General features: G+C 55.7%; 1 long non-coding RNA gene across 1 annotated transcript; it reads left to right on the top strand.

Moving 5' to 3' along the window:
• The first annotated feature begins 475 nt into the window (after window positions 1–475).
• Window positions 476–4,332, top strand: LOC145719429 (uncharacterized). The gene is made up of 2 exons (XR_014142371.1): window positions 476–2,757; window positions 3,070–4,332. It is a non-coding gene; the product is annotated as an uncharacterized LOC145719429 (long non-coding RNA).
• The last annotated feature ends 5,457 nt before the right edge of the window (window positions 4,333–9,789 follow it).

Below are 9,789 nucleotides of genomic sequence, written 5' to 3'. Positions count from 1 at the left end.
TGACCTGGTCTCAAGTGTTTCTATTTAACAACATTTGGACAAACGTTTATGAAAGTATAATCTCTAAATTAGCACCTTGAACAGGTAATTAACTCAAGTATAACACCCCCCCCCAAATCTACTAGTGAATTGTTTCTACATGTTGTAACCCAGACCTGGTGTAGCCAGTGATGGGTGAGCTGAGCGCAGGTGCATGCTTCCTTGACCCCGGGTCCTCCCCGCCTTCTGAAGGGCAGAGTCCCCGACTCCATGCTGGATCCCCTTGTCGGCCTCATAGGAGTCTGCATTTGCCCTTGACCACGGCTTCACGCAGCGCGTGTGGGGCAGGCGGCTGCCCCTGGGCCCCCGGCCACGGGCTCTGCGTCCAGTACCAGGACATCCACAGCTGGTCCCCGTGCAACCAAGCATCGCAGGTTTCAGTCTGGAGCTGAGGGCAGGGACCTGGGACAGCCCAGCCATCTAGCCACACTTCCTGTGTGCAGGGCCCTCGGTTCCTTCTGAGCAAGGGCTTCCGTGTTCAGGGGGGACTCTGCCCCTAGAGGAGCCTTCAGGGCCCCGGGTCTTCAGCTCTCCTCTTGGTGCCCCAGGCTGGATGGACCTCGGTGGCTCCGTCCAGCTCTGCCGGTCCTGCCGGCCACTCCCACCCCTTGGGCTTCCCCGTGGTTCACGTGTGGCTCCAGTTGGGCGTGATGCCACAAACCAAGGACGGGTCTCCAGGCACGGACGTGCTGCTCGTGAGTGTGTGTGTGCGTGGGCAGGTGAGCACATGTGGTTGGTTGGGGTGGAGGGGCTAGCTTCATGGTTACTTCCGTTTGCTCCCAGTCACTTAACGGGAATTTACTGAGCACCTCCTACGTACCCGTCACTGCCGTGGCGCTGGGGACAGAGCAGTGCACAAACGAAGGGCCCCACTTTCGTTGTAGGGCCGTTACACCTGCTCCACCTGAGGACAGAGGTGTGGCGCGGGCTTCTCTGGCCTGTGTGTACCCTGTCTCACTCTGTAAGGGGTTTGAGGCAGACGTAGATTAGGTCAGGTCTGAGGACGCCCCCCTCAAAGCGACAGGCTGCAGAACACCTGCGGATGTCGTCCTAGCGTCCTAGAACTCGGAAGAGGGAGAGCGAGAGCATGCGCGTGTGCAGGGGCGTGTGCACACTTGTGTGGGTGTGATAGAGCCCGGCTCCTTTTGCCCTGCTCCCTCGCTGCTCCTTCTGGTGCCGAGCAGACACTCCAGGAGTGAGTTTTCATAGCACCTCGTCCTGGACTGGGCCTCTGGCTTCAGGAAACCAGCTGTCACAGTCTGACAGGACGTGGGCGGCTTTGCTTAATCCTTGTCGGGGAATGCTTATGTCCTAGAGATGCTGCGTGTGCAGAGCCAGCGCTCCCTGAAGCAGAGTGCTCTCACTGGCGGCTGGGCCCCGAGCCAGCTCCTCCAGCCCCTCGCTTCCCCAGAAGGACGGCAGGTGGGGCTCCGAGAGGCCAGCTGACCCATCCAAGGCTGCCTCGCGGCCGGAGGCACATGGGATGGGAATCCTGGTTTGCCGCCCCGTGCCCATTTTCTCCCACTCCGTCATGCCCTTTTGCTCTTTTAGGTCGGTTCTACTCTGTCTTTAGATGTTACCACGCCTTGTTTAAATTCTGCAAAGGGGGTCAAATAAGAAATGCTGTAATTTGTAAGGACTATGAAGGGTTGAGACACGTTATTACAGTATTATAGCAGTGCGTTGGGTAAGCACTGCGTATCCTATAAAAGGGCCATCCTGGACAATCTTGATTTTGATGGAGCAAGAAAATCATAACGCCTCAGCTTAGTAGTACTAAATCAGTGCCTTCTGAAAGGATATTGATCGTTTTAAGCCCTAAATATACCATTTAGAAACCAAATGCCGGGCAGAGCCCGCTTGGAAAGCTCAAATTCAGGATGTAAGCTTTCGGCAGTCTCGCGTTCATAATGTGCTTGTTGTACCTTCGGCGTTTGTTATATAATTACTCATTTAAATGCCATTCTCAGTAAGATTTAAAAGGGACTTCATTGCATGATGTATTCCTGCAAGGCTTCGTTCTTTACTGTTGCTCCGCGGTGGTTTTCATGCGGAGGGGTGTGAGGAACTGCCGCTGACGTCTTTTGCACCACGAGAGCAGATGCAGTAAGGCGTGGAGTGGGGGAGAGGTGCCCCCTCTGGCCTTTGGATGGAGCTCTTTTCCTTAATAAATGCAAGATTCAACGCATCGAGAAATCCTTTCTTAGAAGAAATGAAGTGCCTTGTCCGGGTCCCCCGGTCAGTTCAGGGCCAAGTGGAGCTGGAATGCTGGAGATGGTCTTCCGTGAGGTTGCCGCGTGCGACCTGGGGTCACCCGACCTCTCCCGGCCTCCGAGCTGCATCATCTGTAAGATGAGTCCGCGGAGCGGGGAGAGGATGAAGAAGCGGTGCTCTGAAATGTGCAGATAGCGCCCAGCTCGTGGTAACCCCGTCGCATGGGCTTCCTGACACCAAACCCACAGCCCCTGCCTACCATGACCTCCCACTCTGCTGGTACCCATCCCCCTCCCCTTTCTGTAAATATAATTGTCACCCTTTCCCTTGTGTCTCAAGAAGTGCAGACTCACCCCCGGGGGGAGCGGCAGGGCCCCCGGGAAGCCTCCGACCGTGTCTCCGGTGGGACCGTGATGGGCTGATGACCACGCGGAGCGCTGTTTTCCCTGATTGGAATCTGGAAGATTCTGGAAAGAAGTCACCCAGTACCATGCTGCGTGCCTGGTGAGACCTGCTGTCTCCCGTGGGGCCACATGGATAGGGGTTGGGGATTTGAATCTGGACAGTTTAGATCAACAGTTCTGGGATTCAGGTGTTTTCAGAAAGAAACACAGGTTTGGTTTAGTTAAGACTCAAATGATACTCTTTGGGCCCCAGGCCACTTAGAAACCTATGACCGGAGCCGACGCATTTCCTCCCTGTGCGTAACTGTCAGGAGCCGTCACGCCCGGTGTCAGGGAATTTATGAGTTGTTCTGGAGGTGGGTGGAAATATGCTCTGAGTCGAAGGCACATTGTTTTGTCCTTTGATCACTAGCTCTGGCCCCGAGCCGTGCGCAGAGTGTGTGCGTTTCTTCTCACTGCCACGGACCGTGCGCTGAGTCATGTGGCCCTCGTGGACCTGTGGTCATGGCGTAGGTGAGCCTAATTACCAGAGCTGGTGTTCTGAGCTGAGTGGCGTGCACATACCTACCGGGGAGATGCCATCCTCATGAGTCCCTGCCACGGCTCATGGGGGAGATGCCGTGGAAGACAACCCGTGGGCTGGTCACAGAAGGCCCCTGCTGGGGTTTGTTACCCTTGACCGACGGTTCCTATCTTCAGGTGCTTGTCAAATATTAACCAGCTGTTTCCACAATACCTGCAGGAAGTCACATTTCCCATCCCAGGTTCACGGATATGGAAGAATGCGGGCCCAAACCTTCTGAGCAAGGCAGGAGAGCGTCTACAAGAAAGGGCATGCCCTGGCCACCCCCTGTTACGCTCCAGGTACTTCCGCTCTGAAGCCGCCTGCCCGCCTCGTTCCAGCTGCTGGGCCCCTGGTGTGGGCAGCTTGTGCCCGGCCTACCCTTTGGAGCCTCCCGGGAGCCGGTGGGACGCAGCATTCCCTCGAGGTGACTGAGTCGGCCACCAGGACCGCCAGGTCTCCAGACCCCCCGCCCGCCGAGGGAAGGGTGTGCCCAGTGCGTCTGAGCGGAGTCTCTCCCCACACATCAGAAAGGCCGGTCTCGACGTGACTTCAGGCCTGGCGGGCCGGGTCCTAGGAGCGAGGCCAGCGTCCTATGACTTGTTTATACACGGAGAGGTTTTTCTGTCCCTGTAAGAGCTGCAGAATGTTAACATCTTACCCAGTCACAGGATCGTGAATGTGTGAGCAGACAGTTGGGAAGGTGGACGAGCTGCCCTGTTGTCTGCCTCTTCCTCCCTCCAGCAGAGTACTCTGTGGCAGGGAGGTCGGCGCCCCAGGCTGCGTCCTCACACTCACTGCAGCCCTGCTCTGATGGTGCTTTACCTACCAGCCGACCCGGGAACAGCAACCTCCAGGGATTGCAAGCAGATGTCCGCAAGCACGTTTTTCTGCAATTCCATAACTTCCCTTTCAAGTGGTTTCCGACGACGTTGGGGCAGGGCTCTTGCGAGCTGGAGACCACCTTCGGTCTGATAAGCCTGAGGGAACAGGCGTGGTGATGAGGAGCGTGGGGGTATTATCTGACGCCTTAAGGCGGAATTGTCCGTACCCCCAGATCCAGCAGCCAGCTCTTCTCAGACGCTCCGGGGGGGTCTGGATGGAGCTAGGTTTTCCGTTGATGTCGTCAGGGCCGCAGCTGATGCCGAGTCCTGGAGACCAGGGAGGCGAGCCTGCAGCTACCGCTCCGGACGGCCTTGCTCACCTCCGCCGGGCTGCCTCTTAGGCTCGCAGACCGGGGACTGAGAAACTGCAGATGTTCATTCTCGAAGGTCTAGACGCCCCAGGCCCAAGATCAAGGTGCTGGCAGATTCGGCATCTGGGGCGGACCCTCGTGTGTGTTCATGGATGGTGTCTTTTTGCTGTGACGTCCCCTGGAGAAGGGGCTGGGAGCCGGGTGGGGTCTCTCCTGAGGGCACGAGTCCTGCCCTAGTGACCTCCCATAGGCCCCCGTCCTGCTGCCATCACGCGGGGTCAGTGCTTCAACGTAGGAATCGGGGAGGGGGAGGCACAGACACTCGTCTGTAGCCCAGGCTTTCTGGGAACTCAGCCCTCTGCGGAGCCTGCTCGTACCCGACATGGTCTAGACTCGGTCTAGAAATGGATGAAGGCTCACCCACGTGGCAGCGTCAGTCGTCTCAGCTGAGATGACTCATCTGCCGCAGGATGGTCCTGACCACAGCCGATTCGTGGTGTTCTGTCTCTTTCCTGTCACACTTGGACTCCACTCACAGCCTCCCTTACCTCAGGGCCTTTGCACACGCTGTGCCCGCCGCCTCCGCCTCCTCCCTTCTAAGAGCTCCTGCTTTGGAGTCTGCGGCAGCTCTGCCCTTTTCCCTGTGTGTTAGTTCCCTGCCATAGCAGAGGGCCACAGACTGGATGAGTGCCAACAGAAATACATTCACCCCAGTTCTGGGCCTCAAGTCCAAAATCAAGGTGTGGGCAGGGCCATGCACCCTCTGAAGTTTCCAGGGGAGGATCCTTCTTTGCCTTGCAGCTTCAGGTGGCCGCCACTGTTCCTCGGGGTCCCCTTGCTTGTAGACCTGCTGTGTCTCTGTCCACACCAGTCATTGGAGTAGGGCCCACCCTAACCCCCTATGTTCTCCTCCTAACTTCATTGCACCTGCAAAGACCTTATTCCTAATCAGGTCACAGGCACTGGGGGTTAGGCTGTGCACAGATGTTTGGGGGGACAAAATACAACCCCTAACCATGGGAAGGGCCCTTTGACCTCCAGGGTCAGGGTCATGCGCCCCTCCCAGCACAGTTATTATACTGCATTTTACACGTGTGTTCTGGTTGAGCTCCCATACCTGCCTCTAAGTGTGTGAAAACGGAGAGCGTATTTATATGGGCAAAGAGTAAGGAGTCAGGAGAGATGTTATGCAGTCTCCGGGGGGGGAAGTCAGGTGGAGAAGCTTTTAAATTGTTACCATTACTGTGTTTTCTAGCTGCTTCTGAGATAGTGAATTTTAAAAACGGTCTTCAAAGCAGCAAAACGGCATGGTGGTATTTGGCTGTCACTGGCCCCAGATCTGAACTTCCGTGGGAGACCACATGTGAGCACCCCCTGCGCAGGGGGAGGCAGTGGCTGGGTGTGTGTGCGGTGGTCTGCGGACCCCGTGGGCCTGGGAGGGGCTGCTGTCTGAGTGCTTCTCCTGGAGGAAGAATGAGTCATCAGCTGGGAGAGGAAGTGGAAGGAGGTCTGGAGCACTGGGGAGCTTCCCGTGAATGACATCAAATGGGAGAACACGGCGGGAGGCTGGGGGTTGTCACTGGACCGTCCCGAGACCTGCCTGCTGTGGAAACTCAAAGTCAGCCCAGTGAGCCTGCCTCCCGGTCCCCGCCTCCTTCCTCCTTGGGACAGTCTGTCCACGCGCACACCAGCGTCCACCGTTCCTGTTCGTTCCGTTCCATCTGTCCACGCACACCAGCGTCCACGCACCTAGTTCCCGTCCCCGTCATGCTACTTCTTGAAGTACTTACAACTGAATCGCTTGAACCCCCGCGTTCCCACCTAGGTTCCTGTAAGCTTTCCCCTGGCTAATGAACGCGTTACCTGTTGCTCGCCGCTGGATCCCCGGCACCTGCCGTGAGGTCTGGCCCGCCAATGGCCATTTGAATGCTCTTGATTTCCCTCTGTACTTAGTTTTCCACTCTTCCTGAAAAGAAACCACTGAATTCCAAATGCCTTCCCCGGTCAGGGCCCCTCTTGTGCTGTTCCCGGTATTAATCACCAGGGGAGTCCATTACTTGCCCACTTCCCTCCCCAACCTCTGCCATGACCTCTGGGGGCTGTGGAGTCTCAACGTGGGGAGTCGAGGAAAAGGAAGCAAAGTCCGGTTCCTGCCGGCATGCTGCCAAGCAAGAGGCTACACCAGCCGGCGAGGGGCTGACGTCCACACCCCGGTAGCGCCAGTCTCAGCCAGTTAGGACAGCTTCCAGGCAGTCCGTTCATCTGCATTCCAGGTGTGTCTGAATTTGTTGGTAGTCTGTGGGGAGCAAAAGCTCCCCTTGGCTGTGACAAAGCCTGGCCACGTGCAGCACAGTCCGGAACACCTTGGTCTTCAGGATCGCAGGCGTCCCACGGAGGACGCGGCTGCGCTGAGGAGCAGCTGTGGGGCCGGCGCCGAAGCTTCTCACCAGAGTCGGTGGGTTGAATCTGAGGGCTTGTCATGGCACTGTGTCCAAGGGCAGGACTCGCAGACCCTTCCCCGTGCTGTGTGGGTGCGGCCGGGCGCTGTGGAGACAGTCCACCCTTTCCCACGTCTTACACATTTCACGGTGTGGCTGTCCTGTCACCTGACTCTCCCAACCCCCTGATCAGAGAGGTCAGGCAGGTGGGAGCCAGGCTGAGTTCAGCTGACTTGCTCAAGGTCAGATGGGCAGGTGTCTGTCCCCGCCAATGCTATCGTCCTCCTAAACAGCAAGCTTCTGAACTTAAGAAAGCTCTCCCTTCCTCCCACCCCTTCTTCTGTGAGATGGCTCAAAACCCTTACAACAGGGGCGCCTGGGTGGCTCAGTCGGTTGAGCGTCTGCCTTCGGCTCGGGTCACGATCCCGGGGTCCTGGGATCGAGCCCCGCATTGGGCTCCCTGCTCAGTGGGGAGCCTGCTTCTCCCTCTCCCCCTGCTCTTCTCTCTCTCTCTCTCTGTCAAATAAATAAAATCTTTAAAAAAAAAAAAAAAAAAAAAAAAAACCCTTACAACACTCACTCTCCAGACTGCGAAGCCTTCAGACCTTCATTGGGAAACATCAAACCCGACCCTGTTTGCTCTGAGCGGACTTCGGGAAGACTGTGTGGCTTCACCGGGTTGGGTGGGGAGGCCAGCAGCTTTCTCTTCATGTTCCGTGTGCCATGTTATCGGACACATGTGTGGCGTGTGCCTGGAGCACCACACAGTTGTCGGGGGGCACGGAGTCCAGGAAGCTGGGGTCTCTGAGGTTAGCGGCCTTCCTGTGCAGGGGAGAGGGAAGGGGGGCTGCTCTCCAGGGAGTACCTTCTGTCTGTGGTTAGAAGTCCCAAAAAGGAAATGAGGCCGCCCCTTTGGAAATGTCACTGCCTCCTGTTTTATTACCTGTATTCGGGTTCCCCGTTCCTGAGCTACCCTGACTACACTCTGTCAGTCTAAGTTCTGCAGTTTTCCCCTCAATGTCCAGCCCACAATTCAGAGGTCAGATAAGCCTCTTCTGTGCAAGTGCGTAGATCCACAGTCTTTCCCTTGCTTTCCATTCCCCTAGAATCTATAGTTGGACCACCTCCGAAATACGACACACTCATGTGTGCCTGCTGGTTCCTCAGTCAACAGGAGCGACTGATCCACTCCATGGCTGGGATCCCTGGGATCCGGATGTCCAGTCGCGCAGCACGTGTCCTCTGAGCGTCTCCTGGGTGCCCCTGCTGGACCCCAGTGACCAGGTGCTTCCTTCGGACCCAGGACCCAAGGGAAGTGGGAACGGTAGTGCTGATAACAACCAAGTCTGTTGACCTTTAGAGTCTAGTGAAAAGCAAAAATTCCATGAATGGTTAATGGCAAAGTACATTTAATTGATTTTAAAAAGATCAAGAAAGCAAAAGTTACCACCCTGCTGGGATTTTTAAGTCCTGCTGCTGTAAGTACATGTTAATAGTCTTCTCTGCTGGGAATGACCCACAGATTCTGGCAGGTAGATTTTAGCAAATTCACCGGGGGCTCAGTGCTTCACCCCCCTCTGGCCAGAGTAGACCCCAGCCCGTCCTTCTCAGCACTGCCCACCACTGGCCTCCCACGGGTGTTCTTACTGGCCACGCTCACACTTTGGCAGGTGCACAGAGAACAGGGAAAACATTGCTCTGAAATAGCATATGTGGATAATGCACCAGAGACCAATGGCGAAGTCAGCCCTCTGGCTCCCTGCTGAGCATGAAGCAACTATTTATTTTTAAAAACGTTATTAGAAGAAAGTTGAATGTTTCCAGTTAAGACATGTGGAAGATAAGCTCTTTGAGGTCATAACGAACTCCCTGTTTGTCTCGTTCTTCGCCCAGTGCCTTATGTAACATAAAAGCCATTCTGTAGGGACGGGAGGGGGGCGGACGTGGTAGTGAAGTGTGGTCGGGTCTGTGGCTGTTGGGTCCAGCACCTTACTGAATCCTGCAGCTGTTCTGACCTCCGTTTAAGAATGTCCCTCTGTTCTCATTAGTAAACTTGTGTATCCCCGTGCAAGTGTTTATAAGGAACAGATTCTTGTCATCCGGTGTTCTTTTTCAAGGCTACTTGCTAGAGTAAGGTCTTACTTCTTTTTATTGTGCTAATTAGTAATACAGAAATGTATGATATCTTAGACCACTCTAACGATTTTATCCACATAAGATATATTTATAATATGTTAAAAATCCCTATTTCTAACTAAAATATTTTCCTAAAGTCACGATACTCTCAAAGCTAGATTCAGTCTTCTAAATGTTACTTTCTCGGCTGTGAAATGGGAACAAAGCTTACGGGGCTATTCCTGTAATTACATAACCTAGAAGGTGGGCTGCTGTGAGCCCCAAGGCACAGTGAAGAGCGGAAGTGGATGACCAATTCCCCGCGTCACCTCTGACCCTGCACCGCGGCACCCAGCCTCCCCGTCCACTCGGCGCTCCCAGGATCCCCACGTTCTGGGAGGCTTGGGTCTGGGCGATGTCTAGGACCTTCCCTGTCTCACCATAAATTTGCCCTCCTGCCTGTAAAAATGCACTGGGCGAGTATCTGAAGGCTGTTCTGAAGCCAGAAACGGCTGTCTCTTGCAGCTCCTGTTGGCGGACTTCTCCTTTCTCGCTGCCCCATTCAGCAGTCTTGAGCCAGCCCCAGTTGCCTAACTTCCTGCGTCGGGCTGGTCCCTGGGGGGGCCTGAGCTCTCGCTTCGGGCTCCTGGTGTGGCATCACTCCGGGGCTTCTCCAGGGCGGTGGTGTTCTTACCACCTCCTCTTCCCTCGACCTTGTCAGTTTGAGTGGATGCCCATGGCAAGGTCTCTGCATTCCTGCAGCTGCTTACCCCCCACCCTGTCACGTGCACCTGCCGGGAGGGACGGGAGGACAGAAACCAG

This window comes from Leptonychotes weddellii, unplaced genomic scaffold, assembly GCF_054177405.1.
Source record: "Leptonychotes weddellii isolate Sample4059 unplaced genomic scaffold, ASM5417740v2 HiC_scaffold_4404, whole genome shotgun sequence".
Taxonomy (NCBI): domain Eukaryota; kingdom Metazoa; phylum Chordata; class Mammalia; order Carnivora; family Phocidae; genus Leptonychotes; species Leptonychotes weddellii.
Note: the sequence above shows the minus strand (reverse complement) of the source record. Positions and strands in the feature narration are given on the sequence as shown.